Source organism: Anopheles maculipalpis, chromosome 2RL, assembly GCF_943734695.1.
Source record: "Anopheles maculipalpis chromosome 2RL, idAnoMacuDA_375_x, whole genome shotgun sequence".
NCBI classification, from domain to species: Eukaryota; Metazoa; Arthropoda; class Insecta; order Diptera; family Culicidae; genus Anopheles; species Anopheles maculipalpis.
In genome coordinates, this window is record NC_064871.1 from 93177434 (window position 1) to 93202111 (window position 24678).

At 42.0% G+C, this 24678-nt stretch overlaps 1 protein-coding gene across 1 annotated transcript in view; it reads right to left on the minus strand.

Moving 5' to 3' along the window:
* Positions 1-1129: 1129 nt before the first annotated feature.
* The window catches only part of LOC126568301 (microfibril-associated glycoprotein 4-like), a 566870-nt gene continuing 543321 nt past the window's right edge, over positions 1130-24678 (minus strand). The window contains exon 2 of the mRNA XM_050224756.1: positions 1130-1141. The gene's annotated coding sequence lies outside the window, so the exon portion shown is untranslated. The remainder of the gene's footprint in view (positions 1142-24678) is intronic.

A 24678-nucleotide genomic window follows, 5' to 3' on the forward strand; every position in this document is an offset into this window, starting at 1 on the left:
GATTTTAAGGTCCTAACGATTGACCTGTAACTAATCCAAAGATTTCTTTTCCAGATTGACCACTACCTGCTGCGCTTGCAACAAATGTGGCAAACGACGTCCGACACACACAAAAAAAACCGCATTTTCCAAAGAAAGTTTCTGACATCTTTTCGCATTATGCGGTAATCGAGTTTTCCAAAGCAGACACTGCCCATTCTGTGATACTTCCTTTTCAAACCGGGGTTTTTGTTCTTTATTTTCCTAACGAGTGTGCAAATCTTTTCTTTCTTGCATCATTCGGTTGGATTTTTTTACTTGCGGCATGTTACAGCTAACCATGAGCCTGAAATTGTGTCCGAGATGCAAACCGAATTATCGTGACTGTTACATCAAGGGATGAAAGTTATCGTTGAGTTGATAATGTTCATTTTTTTATTTTAAAATACATTTCTTTATCGTTCCGAAAGAATTTTTACCAAGTAGAATTATGTTTGCAGATTGATTTGTGGATAATTTAATTTTCCTATGAATATAGGGAAAATAGATTGTTCATTTGAATTCTAAAAGAGCATAGACCTCAACAAACGCGCTTTGAAATCTAGTTGGGAAAGGTCAATTACACTCATTTGCCTGATGCTGATGGCATCAACCTTCCAACAAGGAAAGTGAAACATAATATGTGCCCGTTAGCGATGAAACTAAAACCCCGTCCGGAGGAGAATGATCGAAAAGAGCGACAAATTAAATTTTTTGAAAACGCTTACCCATCCAACCGGGTGTGCGCCGGTTGAAACGCAGTGAAACCTTGGAGGACTCCCCAAGTTGAACGTACGGTGTAAGAGTATCCCTTTTGGTCGTAGGAAACGCCAGTGTTCGTGGGCGATCTAGATTTTGTCGCTCCGCGCAATCCACAAGGGGTGATCAAGGGGCGTAAAATTCATTGGAACTCGGGCTCGGCGAATCGGTGCTAAGCGTAAGCCTGGTGGATGCTGCGACGATGCATCCGATAACGCAGAAAGGAAGAAAAAGTTAATATCATTTGTTAGAAATGTAATTGATACTGCTCCGTGTTGCGACTGTGGCCGGCTGTGGCCGAGTGTGCACCCGACCTCCAGCCGACAGAGTGGACAGACTCGCTTAGAATCGCTCGGCCCGGTGGCTTACACCTTTCGCTTGAAGGCATTAATTTATGGGAAATGATTACATTAGTGGTCACTTATAGCAGCGAGATAGCTCTGGGTGCGAATGTGTGTATGGTGCGCGCGAGTCATCCGACTGGTGTCGAAAGAAATCGATCCCTTTGCGGTTGGGAATGGATAAAAAAGGGTGCCGGTTAGTGATAATCATTCGAAGAATTTCGTATCTCTCCGATGGGTAGTGTGTGATTGTCGGCATTTGGTCTGGTAGAACTGGGCACGGTGTACGAAACAGGAATTAGTTAATCGCATTTAATCAGACAAAATGGAAAATGCATCTCAACCGTTCTTTGTGCGAGGTGTGTGTAAATTGAAACTTAGAATTTCTATTAGAAGGAGTTAATTTAATTTACTTTTTTATTTAATGGACGATCGGCTAGAAGGGTTCTTAATTTCCTTTTAACTTCAATTACATTTTCAAACTTTATTTGAAAATCTGTTTGATCTGTTTGAATTGTTGCACTGTTTCTGTATTTTTATTTTTATTTTTAATTTAATTTTGTTGATACTATTTGCTCAGCTAAGAAATTAGAAGTGCTGACAGCTAATATTTAATTGATACATTAGATTGATCGACTTAGAGAAGAACTAGAACTGAAATTATTTAACACGAAAAGAAATTAAAAAATATTTCTTCAAGAAGCAAAACAAAGCCTCATTGGCAGCTTTTGGGCTTCGAATGACCTGGACCATTCCACGCCCCGTAGTCTTTTGAGTTCGACGATCCTCAACAAAAACATAACCTGGCAAGTGATGTAAAAAGTCTTAACAATGCTTACCAGCTCCTGTTTAATTGAGTACACCGACACAATGATGTTGCGAAAGCGAAATAAAGCTGCACAGCATGTTTCTTCTTACGTGTTGGCAGCAAACGGATTTGGCCCCATTCATGCCTGTGACCGAATGTTGCAATCTAAAGTGCAACTGCAGTTTCCGGACGTTGGTGTTGTTTTTTTTTTCGTTTCGTGTTATGCTACTCTTCCATCCTTTCCCAATCGTTTCGTTCCGTTCTAATCCGCCTTCGAATGTTGCCATTTTGCAGCCGTCAATGGATGGTTGTGGCAGTTCAAAGGGATCAACGCGCGGCAGAACAACAGCAGCAACATAAACGCAAGGCTCCCGTTGTGTGGGCACATTGTTGTAAGCTGGGCTCGGAGTAAGGAGCAATTGCAAACACACACAAAAAAGTGCTAGCATAAGAAGAGGGCCCTGTTGGGCTTTTGGGCTTTTGGGTGCTCCAGAAATGGGAAGGAAATTAAAAATAACATCGAACTGCACCGATGTATCGGAGATTACATGTGTTACGTTGCCCGTTTTGCCAATGTGAGGGCTCAAGGCTCAGTGCATGGAATCGAACACAATGGCTAGCTGGGAGCTTTTCATTCGGGGATGAGCGGATTTGGTTTGTTACCGAACCATCGCTCGTTGCCCGTTTGCGTTACCGTTTCGGGGTTTTCGGGATAATTGTTACGGATTATGGTTGATACATGCTTTCAAAAGGGCAAACAACGGTCACGGAGAGCAGACAAGTTGAAGAAAAAAAAATACAGCCAGCAACACCAACTACCCTGGCTGATCCTGGCGAAGCGAACAGAGGGCATCAATAGCCATGGGGGCCTACGTGTTCGCGCTGGGAATTAAGAGCCTTCTCGTCGCTTTCGCGAGGGCCATCCTTGCGCTTATTTCGACAGCAAAGACAAATGAGATGCCCGGAGGTAGTGAGGTTTCAAAAACAAAGCCTTAAAAAAAAAACACCGTTTCCTTCGGTAAATATTCCAAACGCGGGCGTGCCGAGGGTGCCCTTCACAAAAGGAAATAATGGCCAACAGGCGGTGGACAAAACGCACACCATGGCGACGAATGGGTGGCATAAATATGTATGTATACGGGTGCCCGAAATGTGAAAAATTATTTATTTATACTTCCATTATTTGGTCGGTTGTATCGTTTACGCCAGGGGTAAACCGTGCCATTTTGTATCATCTTCACGCGTTGGTGGTCAGTGGAGCTTTTTGCTCCTAGCTCCGCACTGCTTCAGGTTGCCAAAGGACACGGTCAAAGTTTTGTGTAATTTAATGGTTTATTTTAGCCACGGCGATACATGCTGCGGGGTTTCCATCAGCAGGCATTGTCGGTAGAGGGATGTGGATTTAAGTAAATCGCCCGCGAGGAAATCTGGTACATTTACCGCGGGCTTTCACACCTCATTGCTCACTGAAAGTGTGGCCATTAGCACCTTCACGTACAAATAAAAAAATCTTTTGCAAAAGTTTTGTCAAGCAAAAGTCAAACAAAAAGAGTATCTGTGATTCAAACTTCTCAATCTCCAAAGATTTGTTCGAATCATAGTTGAATAATAGCACTACTTATGTCACTTTTTGTAGACGTTTCTAGTTGAACTTACTTACAAAATTACTTAAAAAATAGTTCAAATGAAGAAGAGCTGATGAAGCTTCAAAAGGACCTAGTTAAAGCTATTTTATTCTTAGGAGAAAGGCTTCTGGCTTAGGGCTCATAGCTATTAATTGAGTATTGGATTGTTCCCCGTAAACTATGAGGAAACACATAAAAGTCAGAAATGGCGGACAAAACGACTATGTGAAGCCAATAATGTCTCATTCAAACACTCCAGCAATTACCCAAGTAAAGGATAATATTTAAAGGCTTCAATCAGATGATGCTATAACAAATTATAGCAACCAGAAGAATGAACTACTGTACCTAATGGAAAAACTGATAGAATGGTATTGAAATTCCTGTTTCTAAAAGATGTTTAATTTAAAAGGATCATGACTCAAAAAATTTATTACACACAATGAGTTTGCTTTTGACTGCATTACTTTTATCAATTATTAGTACTATAAATCGTTAAATTGATAAGATATTTCAAAACAAAATTTCCCTCAAGATGGCGATACAACTATCAACTTAGTTAAAAGCTTAGCTGTTTATCCATTCAAAGCAGTATGCATTTTTAGAGCAAACTTTCAGTAAATGATTAGCCCACTCAGCACAGCAAGCAGAAGCAGTTTACTGAAAGCGGGGGAATAGAATAAATAAAACTACCAAACTAACGATCGCCATCTATGTGCCCCATGTGGTTTAGTTCCCGGGACGAAAACATGAGATCTCAATTTTGTGTTTGTGTGTGTGTGTTGTGTTTTAAAATTATTTAAATTACCCAACACACTTACCACACAGTTCGCCCCTTTTCCAACGCACGTAAAGAGAGGGTAGTTGTTAGTAACAGTGCTTTAACATAAGAAAGACATTATGTGTGAGTGCTTGTTGGTCGCCACAGGAGTGCGATACGTTGAAAAGATTGGTTGTTTTATTAGAGGGAACATCCACTGTGTCGCTATAAGTAAGACGGAAAAGCAGACATATAAAATGGAAAAATTGTTTGTAAAATTGCGAATATACAAGGACTTTTCGTTTCAAATTTTTAATAGGAACCTGAAGAAAAAATGCTACAAAATTATAGATTTATTGATGGAATTTTTCATAATTTCAATTAGCCTTCTTTCATCATGAGAGGCATCTTCTGTAGTCATAACTTATCCGATCTCTATAAACATATAAATATTTCTCATGTACCTGCTAATTTTCGTCTTTCTTTCACCAGCTCTAGCGAGGGCGTAAACCTGCAACTATAACCTATCCAACGGGCAGACGTATAAAGGTCCCGACAACCATTGTCCCGATTGCATCTTCGCATGATCCCTCGAACGCACTTTGCACTTGTTGCGTTGGTTGCTTTCTTTTGTTTGACTTCATAAATTATGACCATGACCCACGGCGGCTTGATGCTGATCATCTGGTACGCATGGACGAGGGAAAAGCGAAACCTCATGCAGCAGGTGATTGGCGGCCGGTGCGTACCTTAACCTAGCCACTTAGCGCCATAAAAGAGTGCTTCTAATTTTAAGCCCTAGTTTCCAGAATTTCTAGGGACCCGTTAGCGTTTTTTTCGGTCCATCAAATCCGTTTGCTGTTACCCCGTGTATGTTCGATGCGTGCTTTCGTAGGGCGCTTGTGCTTATCGCAGAAACTTAAAAGGATGTGCCTCTGATGCCGAACAGAGATGGTCGTACGCCTTCCGGGCGTGTCGATGTTTGTTCCGTAATGCCGCCACCGAGCACCCCAGGGCCAAGAGACACGCGCACACTTCAGTGACACACTGTTTTGCGGGATTGTCGCTTTTATCTACCGGTGAAGTTATGTCTTACAAAATTGTAGATAAAATAGAACAAACAAAAAAGGTCAAACTACTGGCGACAATCAAATGTCATGTAGTTTCGTATCTGTCGCCGCAGGATACTGTTGGATCGCGTGCGATTGTGAATAATCGTATTATTGGATAACCCTGGAAGAAGCGCCGATCTGAAGATGAAAATTCAAGAGTGTTGGGGCGTGCCGGAGATGTACGCATAACCTCACGGTGGGGTGGAAAAGTTCCACAAGATTCGATACCGTTGTCTTCACCGCGTTTTAGCTTCCTCCTCGTTCAACCTGCACAGGAGGGTGAAGAAAAATCACCTTAAAGCGGAAACAATCGACCAGAATCAGGGCTCCATAAATAACGCAATGTATGTGTTGTTCCTACTGCTACATCGGTTGCTGCTGCTCTCGATTCCGCTTCGCCGAGACACACACACAATAGCTCACCAGCAGGCACCAAAATCGCCCACCCAATCCTGTACGGCCCAATGGGCGCCCAAGCAAGTCATTTTTATGAATCTGCTGATTAAGTGGACACTCGCGAAAGAGCGAACCGCAGCGGGACCGCAGGCATTATGCGGGCGTGGGTTTTAATAAATCACAATCTAATTTACAAAAAGGCATAATTTAATGTGCTTAACAACAGTGTGCCTGTGCCATTCTTTGGTCGTGTTGTGCGTCCGTACGGTGGTCAAAGGAAAGGGATTATGCATAAAGAATGAGTCCTAAATTTACACCATATTTTTGTATGTCCACCGAATGGTCACTGGACACGGTTTGATGTGTAACGAAGAATATTTAGCATGATATAACCCTTGGAGAAAAATGACGCTAATGGAATGGGCTGGTGCAAATTTTCCATGGTGAAATTTGGAATTTTGACGAAATTTTTACAACCATATCTTTTAGGAGAATATCAATATTTGATTGAACACGTTACATTAGACTCTGAGTTTTTCGTTGAATTTTTTAAGTTTCCTTCTATCGTCAAGTCTAAACAATACAACAAATATTCATGCAACATTCTCCATCCACAACCCGCGCAGAGCTGTATATGGACATAAAGATAACCCACCAAGCGCCATCTCTTCATCGCTTCCTAATCAACTCACATAAAGCACCATCAATCTCGGCTGGCCGTAGCGCCACGTCTCGTCTAGCGTCACGGTCGCACGACAATAAACTTAATGTTTACACATCGCATACAAATGCGGACGACGATTCTTTTGCGTTTCGCGACCGTTCCCGGGGTTCGGCTTTGCCCCGGGTTCCGCCAACGGGTCACAGGTGTGGATGATTTATATCTTGCTCGTCAACATTTAATAACATCGTACACAGCTTCGCATCATGCTGTCCCGTGATTTTGTGCTTTCGGAATTCCGGAAAAGGAATTCGTCGTCGTCCTCGTCTCGTCAAGCTTGTCTGTATCACTCGTCCCGGACGTGGAAGACAAGCCTTCCCTTGTACGGTGGGGTGTGTGTATGTGTGGAAGGTTATCAAATGCAACCTGTTACCTTTGATAAGATGAACCCAACTCCGGTGCTGTCATTTGGGGCAGAGATTTGTCTGGTGGAAGGCCGTGCTGCTGGGGCGCTCGTTCTATTTCCGACCAAAATTGAAAATGTAAATATTTTCCCCCACGATAGACACGATGGTTGGTAGACATTGCTGTCCCCATTCTGGACTAATGTTTTGACAATTCACCAAAAAATGGATGCCTGAAAGTGGTTTCAGCAATCGCACGTCTGTGGGTGCGGATGTGTGTCATGAAGATGGAGCAAATTAAGGGTCCTCGACGAGGTGGATCCTTGACGATGATTATATTCAATTATGGTATTTGTTTCCCAAATCACACACCGTTCCGATTGCGTTTGTTGAGCATTTTGAGCATTTCAGTCGTTGAATTTAGCTTTGCTGGATATAATTACATTCACACGTTCTGTTGAAATTATTTTTCTATAAACTAAGGAACGTATTTCAAATCATCATCAAACAAATTAACTTTGAAGACATTTGTTTAGGAGAGAAGTTAGGCAACAAATTGAAGAGATACGAAACAGTTTTCGAAGAAAACATCGCCGCAATCCAGGGATATTTGAGCTAGGAATACAAATATCTTAGAGATCGTTATTATGTATTTTTGATGTGGCAAGTTCTTGACAAATTGTGAGTTAAATACGCGTAAAAAGTGAGACATTTTTTCATTTTATCGTTTTCTAATGCCTATCGTTATATTCCGTCTGCTTGTGGGACATTATGTGCTGATAAAACGGCATGATTGAAGGGGCTGAATTATTTTAAAACATTCTGAAGTTGCATTTTTTATTCGCGCCGTATATTCTATGTTCTCTCAGTCTCAGTCTCAGTCTCATCTATTTTTTCAAAATTTTCCCTTTTTTAAATTATGTCGAAAGATTTTATGCCGCTAGCCAAAGGTGAAAGCCAGCAATTTATGTCATTGGTATGCTGAAGAGTAAGAATGGATTTGATTTCCAAAGAACATTGTTTTCAATCACAAATATGTTTTCAGATCTCTGATAAACATCCCAGGAATCTTTTGTTCAGATATCGAACATAAATTTCAAGAAAGATCAATAATCGCTGCTTTCCTTCCTTTTGTTTTAATCTGCATCAACCTTTCCCGCAGTTCATTCTTCCCTTACAAAGCATTCGGAAGTACCTTTCATCTTAACGACTCACACATTCACCTCTTTTGTGGTTTGCACGAACGTGTCCATGTGGTAATTTCATATCGGCTCGTGAGTTGACGAGTATCCTTCCTCTAGGATTAAAGCTTTTCACCCTAACTGCCGCCGCCACCCCTTCAATAAACCACACATCTAAGGTCAATGCTGGTTATGCTTCCTGGCAATGTTTTCCACGCACCAGGCCAGCTGTGGATGCGCTGAGTTGTGGTTTGGAGTGTTCGTGCTTGGGTGAGATAACTCATCCTCTTTATGCCAGCAAAGCTTAAAGTGTTGCATCGTAATCGATTCAACCCGAGGAGCCTTTGCAAAACTGACCTTATTAATGCTTGAAAGGTGACATGTCGTCAGGACTTCTGAGCTTCAGACCGACAAGCTCACGTTTCTTTACACCTCAACTGTCAAATCGACCGAGTACAGTATCAGTTTGAAGGATCAGAAAATGTTCACCAGGAAGATTTCCTTTCGCGCGATCAGATCAGCAAAATCCGTTCGTCCGCTATCACACCCGCCACTAACAACCCAACCGCATGACGCGAAGAATAATGAATAGAAAATGGACCCATTCAAATATCCATTACTTCTGCCGAGCCAGCGACACTGGCTCCACTTTTGGGCGGCTCGCTGGCTGCTCGTGTTGACGTTGGTCGTGGTAAGCGGGCCGCGCACGTTTGTCGCACCAAACGCGTCCGAGTGTGACATTATGTCACGACATCGCCGGTCGCCGTGTTTCGGTATCGTTTGCTAATTCAATAAAACATTTATTCGCACATTTGGATAAATTGATGCGAGGTGTCGATAAGCGCGGTGGGTCTCATTCGGGGCGGGCGTTTGTATGTGACGGCCGCGAGTATTGAGTCGCGTCGCGGGAGTAGGTCGGGTTTGTTTCATTCTGCTCCTACGCCGAATAAGGAGTAATAAATTTATTTTTCTTTACCTGTTGGTGCGTGAGATGGGGGAGACATTTGTACCGGCGGCACAGGCTTTCTGCCCTGTGATGCTGCGCTTCTGCTCCACATACTATGGAAAAGTATTGTAAAAGGTGCTGCAATCTTTTTGTGAAGTTTACGTACTTAAAACCGGTAAATGATCTTGAGCCTGAAGAATTTTATGCATAATTTGGAAATAAAAAATTATGTTCAAAATTATGGTTCCATAAAACCTTCAATAAAATTTTAGGAAGATTTCAAAGCTTAACATGAGGTTCAAAGTACACCGGACGTAACGTGTTCGGTTGAACCGATCAAACATTCGTATCCGCATTCGATTATCGACAGCTCTTCGCAACAAAAAACAAGGACTTGCGGAATGACTTCTGCCTGCTTGCAGTTCACACAAAACACCGGTGCTGTTGTCGTGTGGTTTGTCTCACATCGTTTCACGATCAGTGCCGTGTCAGCCTCCGTTCTTCGTTACCTTGTTGCTCAGCAGAGTTCGTCCGCTTGACATATCTGCTTGCCAACGCGCGCAATTCTCCAGGTTTTTTTTTAGGAACGTGTGTGCCTGTGTGTGCCAATTATTTTTGCTTGCATTCGCTGTCTTTAACTTCTTTTCAACTCCCCCAAAGGATGCCCTTGGATCTTAAGAGAAGAAGAAAAAATACGCACCACGCCTGGGATCGGACCGAACAAGTTGTCGTTGTCATGTGGGATCAGTAAGAAATTAAATTCTGCCCGCTGTCTACAGATATGGAATAATAAATTATGATGAGATTAAGTTGACGTTGCTGGTTCGGCTGGCCAGCACCGAGGCCGGGCTAGTTTGTTATTATCGACGTAGGACGATAAAGTAACGAGTGGATGTGGTAATATGTTCTTCGCCGCCCTCGGGCACGGGTTGGAACGACTATCGCAACTCGCAAACCTAGCATCGACGCAGATAAGGAGAGGAGCCGTGTGTTGTCGTATACAAATAATGCGCCATGTTTTGCGCCGTTTCGTGTATGACATGCAGGGCGATAACTGTTGGGCACTGCAACACGGCAAGCTCTTGAAGATCAGAAACAAAAGAGCAAAATTATGTGTATAAGATTTCAATATTTGGCAGTTGAAAATTGAGCCATAAACCATCGATATCTTATCGTGGTTTTAGTGAGATTGAGAATGATTACCTTGTGAAATGAACATCATCAATGGGAGGGCCCTGAGTCATACTGCAAGGAATTCGCAAGACACTATGTGGGTTGTGTTACAAGAGCATGTACGAGATATTATTGAGATGGTAGAGTCTCTTGGTTATGAGAAATTAGTGATGAATTAGTGAAACACCATGCACTATCAAAAACAAGTCCAGACATCAATTTATTTGCGATTTGCTTGTACATGTGATGCTGCTAAATAATTTCGAAATTCCTTATAAAAACCTTCAAATATTGCCAAGCTTCCGGTATCTGGCATCAGGAAATCTGTGAGCATCGGATTAAGGTCGATATCTTGAGTTTATAATATTGCGATGTGTCCTGTGTGTTGTGATGTGTTCTACAATATCAGTTATTCTTCATTCGTATGATTCATCAATGTCATTCTAAAGCTTTATAAACTCTTCAACGCTTTAAGCTCTTAAAGATGCATTCCTACAAATCGAAGACTTCGATTTGACATCTCCAAAAACCCTGGAAAGCTCCTGGAATCCGTTCGGCTATCGGCATTCCAACCATTCTTCCTCCGAGCGAATGTCCCGGAAACCGATTGGCGTCCTTAATCGATTATAGGTTCCATTTAATACGCAATCGGTGGCCGAAAACAGTTCACACCGGTTTCGAATGATCGTTTGATGTTTTCCGCTCAGCTCGTCCATACAGCCATGCATCGTATGCGCATTTCCCTACCCTATCGGGACATGTGTTCTTGCTAACGAGTCTTGCTCGAGCGCGGCCGAGTGAGATTTTGTCACACTTTATCGAAAAAAGAGGCAACAAACAGCAACTAAAAAAAAGCCACCCGGAATAAGCAATAATGTAGCCTGTTGGTTTGGGTGGATGGCTTTTCGGTTGGCTCTCTGTCTCGAGGTCACAAGCCGCGGGAAAAGGGATTCAGATTGCATTCGTTGCACCACCAGAGACAGAGAGTACAAACATCAAAGCGAAAGCGGGTTACGCTCGATACGCGTTGGAAATGAATGTCTGAAAAAAAAGGAAATGGGTAAAAAAGCACGCTCTTTTGAAGCGTGATTGGTTAGGAGTTTTCGGTCCAGATGCTGCTGCGAGAAGTCATCGGAATTTGATTCCGTTTCGAATTGGCAAACGAGAAGGGAGTAAGAAGCAGGAACCGTTCGTGCGAGAATATGAGCAACATCCTTGCGCTTAAGGATCTTTACTTTCCCCGAGACCGAAACGTGTGACCCATCTCGTACACCTCGACGTCCCCTTACGTTTGAATGAGCTTCTTTCATTAGTTTTTACTAAAGCCTGATTGTGTTTGCAAACTTTCCCGGCAGGACAGTACAAAGCCCTGAAGAATAGGCATCTATCGGCATGATGCCGCAGATGGACTTTTGGACCATCTATCTTCACTTTTGTAGGGAACGACGTGCTGTACGTTGTGCCCTTCGTTCGCTCGGTAGAGCACACTCCAAGCGTACAGCGAAGAATCAAAGGGATTGGGTAAGAATATGTTTTCTCCGGTAAGTCTTTTTTCTTGATAGCTGGAACAATTCTTGCACCGTACGAAGAGGCTGAATGTGTGAAACACCACGGGAACACACCGATTCGATGGAAAAAGCATGCTCAATGTTGGTTTCAATTAAATTACATGTCTGTTTTTACGGTTCTCTTTTTTGCTCGTCGCCGGTCTTGTGGTGCGTGTGTATCGAACCTAATGCTGTTCCTTTTACTTTCCACCGAGATAGCACATATGCTGAAGGCGAACCATTCGAACAAGGCCTTTGGTTCGCCTAATGACACATACGTACACATGCAAGGATACTCTAGCGACCAATGTACAAGTTTCTATAGGAGGAAGGTTTTGGACCGTAACATGACTTACAAAACAAACTACAAAACATGGTACGATATGTGTTGTAATATTGATCGTTTTTCTATGGAATTCCGATTCGTACGTTATTTAGGTTTTTATTACTCAAACGCATTCGTAGCAATTATTATAAACCATTAGTTTAATTTGTTCAACATGCATGAGGTTTTATTGTTGTGTAATTTTTATCTTTCGTTGTTTTGTTTTGTGCTATAAATAGTCTAAGTCTTGCTATAAAAAGCAAATTTTTCTTAACAAATGTATATTTTTCTGATTTTTCTTTCATTTCAAGGCCATACAACTCCAGTTTCTGATAAATCTGGGACATGTGTGCTGTATGTTAAGGTTCATATTATTGTCGTTATCGTTTTTTGTAAAAACTTTAAGATGCTTTTACTTTATGCTGTTTTTATGAAAACAAATATTGGACTATAGGGATAATTTAACCATTTTTATGTGACATTTATCTATAGATAAGGTCGAATTCTGTTTTATTTTGCATGTAAATTGTAATTTTACTAGACCTCTTCTCCTTTCATATGTTTGCCTTATGGAGTTAGTTTTATTTTTCTTACGCCACAAAGATGCTGTTGGTGTGACCGTTACATATTTAGGTTAATTTAATTTGTACCAAAACATTACTAGTGCAGATGCTATTTCCTCTTTACCAACCCGCTTTACCGTGGTAACACACCACACATCTCCCTGGATACTCAGTCCTCCTGGGGCACAAAACAGGACAAAATTTATCATCTTCTTATCTGTTGTGCAAACGGAAAAGATGCTACACCGTACGACATACTTTCATTATATTTAGGTTAGATTCCCTGCTCGACTCCTGCTGCGAGAGCGAACACCACCATGGGTTGTCCATTAAAGCATGTTGCTAAAGGTATGAAGCTTAGCATACAGCAAGGTAAATGTGGCTTGTTGTGCCTCGCATTCATGCGACACACATGCACGAAACAATGTCTTCCAGCGAGTGAGTTTGTGACTTACCACACCTGGACCTTGGAAACGACCTTGGTAATAAGCGAGCATCTCATCGTTCTGGTGTAAGGGTGAGGCAGGAAGGGAAAGGTTAGTTTTGGCAAAAGTAGGGTTAAAAGTTGCCGGTTAAAAAGCTATACAATCAGAGGAAGCTAGTGTGTATTATGGCTTTGTTTGTTGTCAGAAAAGAGGATTTTTCTTGTACAATACCGAAACTTTATTCGATTGCTACGCGATGATATGATAAAGGATTGAAATTAATGTTTAAAACTCATCCTTAGTAGCAAAGGAAATTGCTGCTAAATCACGTTCCTTCCTAATGATATTCGAACATTTAATTAGCTACAGCTTTTTGAACGGAATGGTGGATTTGTTCAATTTTGTCACCACAAGCCCATCTGCTGCGTGATCGATTTAAATCCTCTTGCAGTCGGTATAATCACATTTCACCAGGTGCGACACACCTGTAATTATATCAAACTTATTGCCTCGCTTAACCGAACCATGACGCACAATTGTTCGTTCGCCGTTACGATGCCGGCAGACAAGTTGGCAGAACAGATGAACCGTAACCTGCACCGAGAGGCAGATAGGAAAAGCGCACACCAAAAACGCCGAACCAAAAAAGGAAGGAAAATGGATCGCTGCAAACCCCCCCCCCCCCCCCGCAATGGGGTACTGCGGGCTTGCGAGCGAGCTTATGCAAACGTCACGTTGCCGATGATCGAAATTACGCACGTCGTACCGGAATGAAAAAGGGGGTGCCAATGAAAAAGAAAAGCTGGTGGAAAAATGACAACCCTGGAACGCGCGGAACGTGTTAGCGCTGCAACGGAATTCGAATAAAAATAATAATAACGACACCTATAATAAAGTGAAGCACGGTGGTCCTGCATTGAAAAACACGTGACGCGTTCGACTGTGGAAATGGTCCTGGCCCGAGCGCATGGTGCGCATTCGTTGGAAGGTGATGATGATGATGATGATTGTGTGATTACGAGGACTACACCGACTGGGCTGGACTGTCCAAATGCGAGATGCACGGTGGACAAGCCGGTTTTTTTTGCTCATCCCTTCCGATATTCCGATATTAACACAAACAAAACGATATCGAATTGTCGCACCCGTGGTGGTGGCTGTATAAAAATATGCTGAGCATCGCGCTGGCTGGCCATCACGGTTGGTGGACGGTAACACCGCATTGGTGTCATTTTGTTGTTCCATTTGTCCCGATTGGGTCGATTGTGTTTTGCTTCCGAGGCTATACCCATCATCGGATGGAAGAGTGTTTTCTGATGTCGTTTTTTATTCATTATCCATGGATCGAATTTGCGTTGCATGTTGACTGTTCAATTATTATTTCCCTTGGCGAGATCGATCGGAAATCGGGTCAGAAAGTAGAGCATCATAATAAAAAAACCGATGCATTTAAATTGCATAACCATGATGATTTTCTGGACAGAACAATTTTTACACGTTTGGAATTTTTGTTTCTGAAAATAATCCAGCATGATGCATCGCTTGGGATTCTTTAATTGTTTGTTTAAAGTTACAAAAGAATCGAAACCCACCAATGTCCTACGTTGTCGCAAAATCCGTTCCGGAAGAAGGAAATTGAACGCTATTTATCACTGAACCGTTTCCATTCGAATGGCACTTGGCTGACCGATGGTTCATCTCGTAGAGCATTGAAAATTGGGTCAACCCTTCCCTCACGTTCCTTTATGATGTAATGGGCACCACACTTCATGGATGGATTTCTTAAGATGAAAATAATTGCAGGGTTCATACGAGATAATTTATAGGCTCGCGATCCGAAATATGATCATTTGGTGAAGTCGCGTTTGTTGGCCGTCGATGTTTCGTACAGCTTCCCTTTTTTTCTTTTTTTTTGTTGTTGCTGCTGCTCTACCCCCAAAACGAAACAAAATCAACTACATCCGGCCGGTGTCTGGCGCTAGTGGTCACTGCGAGCCGTGTGGGTCGAAATGGGTTAAATACCGTTTGAAAATTTTCATTCGATTTTCATGAGTGCGTTGTTGTTTGGCGGACGCATTGCGTCATCATGGGCCGGAGGTTATGAAACCGGGCACTTTACTGCAATGAGCAATGGGTGCGTGCAGAATTGTTCCTCCGAAATCGGAAGGAAAATTGAAAGCGCTTGCTTGCTACACCTGTCATCAAACTTTAAATTAGCTGCATTATGAAGACAAATCAAGCAAGTCGATGTGGAAGGAGACTACTGTACTGTAGTTTTATGTAATTGCATACACATTGCTGAAAAATTTTCTCTAGTTCTTAAAGGCATTCTAGATGATTTGATGTTTATACATTATTTTTAGCTTAATTTCGTAGCGAATATTCAGTGAAAATGTTCCAATTTAATTGTACATTTGTCTAGCTAAACGAATTTTTCCATCAATGAATCTTTTTCGATGATATTACAAATGAAATGTTTCTACTTTTAGTAAACGAGACTTGTTCAAACAACCAGGTAAGTTCGATGAACACATGACTCTTTAGATGAATATTTATATTCTTCAAGGAAACACGTTGCACATGCTGCCGTGGATGAAGGACTCCAGCTGAACTTTACACGACAATAAATATATTTTAAATTTGAGTTAGAGTGTGTGTCCTTATGTTGGACTTGGTAATAAGAAGTGATAATAAGAAATCAATTGAAAACATCAAACATAAGATTTCAAACAAAGCATGTTATTAACTGAGGAAATATATTTGACTTCACGATGTTAAAATGTGCCAAATTTTATGTATTTTATGTAGCTTCTAAAAAGGATGACTTCAAGGATTCACTATGTGTGCAAACAACTGCCTTTCTCTCACTGCCAAATCAAAGCTCAAAACATTAACATTTCAAATAAATTACAAAAACGAACCTCCCCGAAAACCGTTCAATACACTTGCCCCAAAGCCTTCTATCGTTCGGCACTAAATAGCCATCACCTTTCGAGTGTATTAAGTTACCTACACCCTTTGTGCAAAATGCAATGAGTCGCAAAGTCACACACAAAAAAAACCTCCCCACCCGAAACGATCCTACCCGGGACAGGGCCAGGTGACTCCAAGGTTTGCTAGCGGCCGGATAGTGTTTCACTTTTGCGGCATACGGTGGCCAACTGCGACTCCAAACAGCAGTAGCCTTAGCCAAGGGTGCAATTTTTCGTGGACGGACTGACGATTGCATCATTGAGGGTGCTCTTCGAAAAACGTTTAGCGAAGCCTACCGCACGAGAAAAAAAAAACAACCGCAAACACACTCACAACGAAGGTGAAACTCTATACGAGGCTCGCGGTTGGCTTCTTTTTTGCTTCCGATATTTTGCTCGCGAATCTCCTTCCCGCCGGTACACTTCCTTTCCTTTTTGGGGTGGAAAAAAAGGTCCGCCAACGTCCATCAGCGGAAAGAAAAGCCAAGCTCACCCAGGAGAGGGAAAAAGAGTCATGTGGTCAAATTTTGACCTTTTTAGGATTGTTCGTTTTCTCCTTCGCTCGTTCTCCGGTTTGGTTATCTTCAACCGAACCGTGGGTTGCCTCATCCATACGGTTCTAATAGCTCATCGGTATCGGTCGACCCAAGGGTCAATTAAACTACCTCCTCCGTCGTTTGGTATTATTTTTATTTTATTTTCTCTACACAACCTTTTCTTGGATCGATCAGTTAATAACAGAGACAGATCGGCTGGACTCTAATCATAAGAGAGCACCAGCGGTCGAGGGCTCGACTTTTTTTTTGGGATTCGCTGCGTGCTTTTTTTCTCTCTCTCTCTCTGTTTTTGTTTTCCGGAACGCGCCACGGGTAATACATAATTTTCTTTGATGGTCGGCGAAAGCTAGCACGCTGGCTCGTTAGGACGAATTTATTATCAAAAAGCCAATTATGGTACTAGCTGGGGCTAGGGAAGAGAAGAGCAGACGAGGGCCGCGAGCGTATTATTATCAGCTTTACACGATACAACCAAATGAAGCGTAAATCAATTAAACGGCCATATGGCTGCGTTCTGTTGTATGAAAATAGAACCCAAACAGATACTCTAGGGGTTGGATGAATGTTTTGCTTTCTGGGTCGAAGCTGTTGATTTGTTGGCTAATTTTTAAATCAAACGAATGATATTATGCCACTTATTTAGCGCTTGTCAACAGGATTGGACTAATTTACTTTGAAATTTATTAAATAAAAAGTAAGAGTCACTATACTAAAATATAAATAAAAACGTATGAATCAATCTTAAAAATCTGTTTTCAGTTTAGGTGAGCAACAATCGTTCGCTTATCTCTGGTTGGCGTCCTATCGTGTCCCACGTTTATCGAAGACAAGTGTAAAACATAGAAATAAACCATCTTTACAACCGTTTCCTATAGCAGCAACAGCAATAAAAAAACCCCTCCGCTTCGAGAAAGGATAGACTAGGGCCTGTCTGTACGTACGATCCTCGCCTAGCTCGTACCACACCAAACATGGACATGGAACGTTCGAAAAGGACAACGATTGTCTCCTGTTTTTTTTTTTTTCTTTTCGCATCCGCAGTGGATACCACGAGCACTTTTCTTTTATGATTATGGTTATTTTCTGTGCCGATTGTTTCTCTTCCGTTCTGTCGATGACACTGCCTTTGCACACGTGTCTCCCGATGACCGGTGTGAGCTTTTCTTTTCATGGCGATGGCGGCGCACTCAATCGAAGAACGAACCGTGGACAAATCCAATCGCTTGCACGCGAACGGCTAGTCTTGGGTGGCAAGTGTTGCTCTCTAGCGATAGAAACCCCATTAAACCGTCTATAACACCGATATCGAGCGTTCCAGCCGTTCCAGTCGCCGGGAACGATTGGAATGTGTCTCGGTGTGAAATCGGAGCTCGCAAAACTCTTGGGGGTTTTGGGAAGGGTACGGTGTCATCGGCCAAGCGAACACAATTTCTTCTGTGCCCAGGAATGTGCTGTGATCGGAATGCCGTAACCAGCATACCGAGGCGTAGTGTTTGTTCATTAAAGCGGCTGTAAACCTTCTGCTGGCAGTGCAACGTAACCGATGTTCCTTTTTTATTCTTCTTTTTTGACGATGTAAAGCATTGTGTAATTTTTTTTTTAATCGCTTCAAAGTAACAAAAACGTTATGAGCAATCAATGCAGCAAGAGAAACTCAAAAGTTTATGTCACTTTCAAAGGACTAACTATGTTCAGACACCAAGGCTTTGCACCTTAAGCTGTAACTAAACTCTGTTAAGAGACTAAAGAATGCTAACGACTCAATATCTCCTTCAAACTCTCAAACAACATATTCTGCAGACGGAATTCAGAATAATATCGCTTAAATAATACTGAAAAACGCTCTCAAAATAAAAGTCAAGTCTCCAACATCTTAATAGCTATTTAGTCTTGGCGGATTAGGCTGGCAGTCCAAGTTTCAGCAAGGTTCGTAAATCTCAGTTGTCTAATTTTGTAGGTACAATACCAAGTGAATAAGATTCTCTAAAATGAAGAAAGCATACTGACTTATTGGCCATACTTTAATGGCATTTGCTTCATACATCTATGCTCTGGTAAGTCCTGTCTAAAAGCGAGTAATATAATGTCAAATCTGGTCATCAGTTTAATTGCAGCTGATATCTTTGATTATTAAAATGACTCTTTTGTGAACTCTATTTGCGAGTCTACACTTCTATGAGTTTGTAAACATTCGTTAGATTTAGCTATCAGTTAAAATCTTCACTTGGTTCTGATCAAGAATTTTGAAATTAATTTGACAACAATTACCATCGAAAAGCTTTTAAATCTTTTGACCAATGTCTTAAAGACTTGGACCAAAAATTCTCGATAACTATACGACATCACGGTTTAATATTGCAATTAGTGCTGTTTGTCTTGTATGAAATCACCTTCAGTCAAAAAAGCACAAAGCAAAGCGTCCTTGCTTACACATTTCGCTGCAACACCTTTTCTAGCATAATGAAAATTTATTCTACAAATCTCCATTCATTCAATTTACTTCAAACGCAATCAATTCCAGCAAACATTACTTCAAATTACGAATTACGTTCATTAGTAAAAGCACTTATGTTTGTTAACTGTTGTAATTACTCCGTGTACGGTTGAAAACTGAGACACATCTTCACGTACCATGTGCTTTTGTTTGATCAGCTCCATCCTGCATCCTTGCAGAATCCCACCTCCTTCCTTGTTTTGGATTGTCTTAGAGCTTGAAAGAAAAATAAACAACACTCTCTCTCTCTCTCTCTCTCTCTCTCTCTCTCTCTCTCTCTCTCTCTCTTTCACACATGAGCATCAAGACAACGACACCAAGAAACGAGAACAGTGAGAGAAAATTACCCTCATAAGTAAACCCCTAGCGAAAACGCCCTATTCTAAAGGGATAAACCCTTTTACAGTACCTCGCCGCTAGAAGATGGTGGCAGCACCCGAGTGCAGCAAACCCGACACAATCAATGCACACCGAGCTGTTTGCATAGGATGTGGATGCTCGCTTGTACGGTCAACACGAAAACCCGGGTTCTCTGCAGAACTCTGCACAATTTCGATTTGCCCGCGTTTTTATTGCGCGATTTACACTTCGGTTCTTCGGCGGGCCCTCGTGTCCGCTCCCTTCTAACAGCGCCATTGCTTGTATCGCGTAAATCGCTGCGCAAAAGCGTTTGCTCTCTGCTGGCACAATTCTCCGGGTGGTAATGGTAATTTGATCTTCATGTTTATTCTTCGACACCTCCTTCTGCGACGACCTTTGGACGGTTTCGCGTTTCCACCACGGTTGTGAGAATCTCCGAACTCGGCTGTAAACCTTTACACGTTCAACGGTCACAATCTCAAGACGATTGTGTACCGAATGGTGCTGAAGAAAATGAGTTCTGTTACCATTCTGTCTGTAATTGTCCCACACACTCAACGCAGCAATAGGTACTGCGGGTGGCAATGGTCGCGAAACCGGCAACGCGCGAAGTGGCCACCCGAGGAACTGGCGAAGATGGCGACAGGTCGGGTCGAGAATCAAAACATTGAAATCGTTTAAAATCTCCCCGGGATTGGGTGGAAAGAATGAAGTAGAAACAATACAAGAACATGGGCGAAGAATTCGATGTTTCTTCTTTTTTACGTGTGGGGAATCAGAGACAAAAGTGTAGTTACATTTTTTTTCTGCTAAGCCCAACATATAACATGAGGCATGGAGCAACAGCACATTTATTGAGGTTTTCTTGAGGACATGTAAACACACACACCCTAAAAAAAAAAAGGGCGAAAAGGAGAGGACCACGACGCACCGTAATCTTATAGCACCAGCGCGAAAATTGCTCGCGCGACAAGTGTATGCGTGGCCGATGTGGCAAGGGTTTGCTTGTGTGTGGCCCACAGAACAGGAATCGTACGACGCGGAGACAAACGAACGAACAGTTGTCCTTGCACCGGCAAACATCATGTTATTCGTACGTATCCAATTACAAATAACACATCCAACAATAAGTTTTAATTGAAGGACGTGTTCTGGCTGGTTTTTTATTTTATTTATTTACCCCCTTCACAACAACCACGGACGCTCAGTGACAATCGGAGTGATGTTCGAGGACGCTCTCGGCGAGGGTGATTAAAATTGGAGTTACAAAGAACGGACGGGCGGGTGAGAGAGAGAGAGAGAGGGTGGAGATGTATGTTGTGTAGGAATACACCAGGGAAATCGCGCGTCGACATGTCGACCGTGTAGGGGAATACACAATATTCCATAACTATAAGCGCTTTGAAGTGTGGATCATCTAGCTTTATCTCCAACAACACCATGTTCCAAACATTTCACTGGAGCCTGTTTTTTGCCTTTTGATCTTCTATTCTCGCACAAAACATTAGTGACGCCGTCATTAACTATAAAACAAACAAAATGAAACGAATTTCCCACTTAATGGGTGAGAAAATAAGAACCTTAATGTTTTCCAATTTTCTTGAAATTTGTTTTGACAAGTAATATTATGGAAGCCACTGCTGGAGATCGGAGATGCATTGGTGATGCAACATCCGACAGCATGTGGGAAAAGAGTTGTTGGGAAAACAACCAACCCTTTCCGCAGTTAAATTTTCACCAAACGACTGCTCTGCGCTCCAGATGGATTTACTCCCAAAAGCGAGGAAAAGAAATGCACCAAACTGTCAGTTGACAGCTGGAAGGCCTGAGAACGTTAGGTCCTTAAGCGATCGTCTACGCCCGCAACCGACAGTGTGTCGCCACGCAGTGATCCTCTAACGATCTTCCAAAAAATCTTTCATGAGAAACTTCGACTCTGGGCATAGAGAAGATTGATAAAACAAATAAGCTTTAGCCCGCCCAAACCGCCGGTTGTTGGTTTTTACCTGATTGGAATGCTAGAATCGTGCGAATTGTTCGTGGCTTCAACGAGAACTACCTGTAGGCTTGGGCTATTGGTCATCCTCTCGCATAGCAGGTTCAAGCGCCATAATTTTGAACAATCGATGAAAATTCCAATCATTCGGAAACGTTCCCTTTTGGAGGGTAATAAATAAAGATTTAATGATGCTAGCCTAGCTGGACTGAGAACTGTCTTGTTTATTTTGTGCATTTATCATAACGCAGCAAAGGGGCAAGGATCTTTTGCTCACGCAAGAAGGACGTAAAGGTCCTTCGGACGTATCAAAAAGGACGAAAGAAAATAAAATCCCAAACGATTTATCATTCCACACTCTGGGAATCTGGTGTGTATTTTTCATTTTAAGAACTTCTCTCTGATCAATTTTCTTTCTCTTGTCCGAACAATAGCGAATCTCAAAATATGAACCGCCAACAAATTAATAGTGGCATCAGCGAGCGGGATTCCCTCGGGCACTTGTAGGTTTTTGAGGAGCGAAAGTGCTAACCAAAGGTAACCTGCATCGGGATTGCAATGATGTCACTTGTTTCAGCTTCATTCTGGTGCTGGCGATACTGTTGACAGGATCAGGTTACCCCGATAAATACAAACACATTCACACACACGCACACACCAAAATCGAACGGTGAAAAACGCTTCGCAAAAGGGTAGGTTTTCTCTTTTCGGGGGAGGAAATTTGAGAGGTTTCGATGCCGTTTGTCGCCGAACGGGGGAAATGCAGTGCCACCATATGGCGAAACGGCTGCATCCAATAACGAGACCATTGTTGGTAATGAATAGGATAGTTAAAGGAAAACGGATGGCCCTGAACTGCGGAATGCAACACGTGAGTATGTGTTTTATTTCCAATAAGGTTTGATCAATTATTCAGTGTTATATTTTATAGCGAAAGTCCTTTGAGATACCAACGAAAAGGCAAACAGAACGCGAAGGAAAATCACAGATTTTTTTTTGCATTCTTGTTTGTTTCTATTTTCATTATGAGTTTCTTATTTGTTTACTTCAGATTTACTACATCTTTATAAGGTTTATTTTTCGTCTTTTGTCGTTTCTTTTTCTTCTCCTTCGTTTGTTTTTCTTAAATGTTCCATGTTGTTACGTGGAGTTTCATACAGTTTGTATGTGCGTGTTTGCTTAGGGTCTAATAGCAATATTCATGTGAAGTCATATGATGGACGATTATTAAGTCTTTAAGTGATCCATATTGGATGACATATTTCTTTCCAAAAATATATATCTATACAAAAAACAAAACAAAGGACCTTCGTTTACTCCATTAAAAGCCTTAATGAGTACTCGAAAATCGATGCAATTTATACTCATTTACCACTGTTGTTAATTTTCTCCATTATAAGCTATTTAAACGTCCTTTCTAACACACTCCAGCAGTACCTCAAAAGTAGGAACGCGTGTAGTCAAACAAAGCCTTCATTAATCAAGTTCTAAAAATTGCCACACTCCGGTGTGGCATCTATCGTTCCCGCTAACAGTTGGCCACCATCAACCATTTTCCCGAAACCTAGCATCATCGTGCAAAGCGCGTGTATTAGGTTACAGTCGGTGGTAGTCGTTTTTTTTTTCGCTCCTCTCCTTACAGCTACCGAAATCTGTCCTCCTTAATTACAGACATGAGTCAACCCATCTGTCAATTCTCGAGAGCACGAAAACATGAAGTTAACGAGCCTTGGGTCAACCTGCGGCCGATTTTTCAAACGAGGATTCTCTTACCGCGCTTAGCATTTGGTTTTTTTCTCGAATCTTTGCTTTTAAACGACGACGTTTGTGCAGTTTAAGAACACGCAACAAAATCATAAAACTCTCTTGATTCTTTGTGGTCCTACAGGAAATTGTTTTGTTAACATGCTCAACTATTACCGCGCGGAAGGTAAAGAAACAAACGCTACAAATTGCTAATAATCCATCCATTCCTGCGCATTTTGCATTCATTAAAACGGGAGACAAATTGATCCCATGCTTTATGTTAAAGAGCAACAATCAAAAGTTTGCTTTTTTTATTTCTGCCCAATTGTCCAACACAACTGGGTAAGAAAAGTTTTTATTTATCCCAGTTTTGTTCGGTTGTTTTCGTTTTTTTTTTTGTATGCTTGCTGTTGCTCGTTAGGAATTCTGCGGGAAGTTTTTCAAGCCCTGGCCGCGGCACAGAACCAGCATAAACGTGAACCCATAGGGACATCCCGCACCGGGGCCGTGAGCGGTCGGATGTCCTTGTGCAATTTCGCATTGAGTCACAAAACGGCTCAATCCCGCGTTGGTCATTGCCATTGTTTGGCAAACAGAAGTTGAGCTCGAAAATAGGATTACCTTCACAATAAACAATGCAAAAACGTGAACCGGATTCGCGAATGGTCAGCACTAGCAGCACAAGGTCCCGCCTGCCTACCCAAAAGCTTCCGACAAAAAAAAAGGACCAGAATACGGATTAGTATGGTTGTGGCAAGGGAAACGGATTACACTTGGACCAAGAACACGCCCGTGTCCCAAGCGTCCGGAAAAGTGGGAAGGATTTTCGAGCCGTGGTTGTTTTGCACCAAAAGATGAGAACGCAAACAGTCCACTGGCTCAAATAGATGGTGGTTTATGGTCACAGAAAGCTGCACTAAGAATAAATTTTGGAAATTTTCGCGTATTGCTACCGTCCTGTCAGCAAATCATCGCTTGAAATCCAAAGCGCAAAGGATTTTGGAAAATCTAGAGCACGATCAAAGCAAAACCAAAGCACACCAATCCTCCAAAGTGAAATCGATATCTATCAGCCTATTCTAGACGCGGTGTGTGATGCCTTCTCTCCATCGACACTGGTCATGCTTGGTGATGTGGAAAAGTGAAAGCTTTGGCTTCTGGTTGCGTTCTCCTCTTGCCGGTTTTTGGTTGTGAAATGGCCATGCTGATGGACGAATTCGAGAGTCAAATTGAATTGACTTTTGAGCGTCGTCTTCGAAGCGGCTGATGGAATCAAACGGACCGAAGATTGACATTCTGGACGTGGAAAACTGACACATACAAGACAGCAACGGTTGGGCTGGTTAGTCTAGCGGGAAAACAATGTGGTGCTAGAGTAAAGCAAACGATTTGTTGGATATTCCTTGCTTTCTTTAAGACATAAAAATACATCCAGGTTGTGATGTTTTTCAAAAAGAATACCAATTTCTTTTAAACACTCCTAGAACAATATGACATATCAGTGGGAAA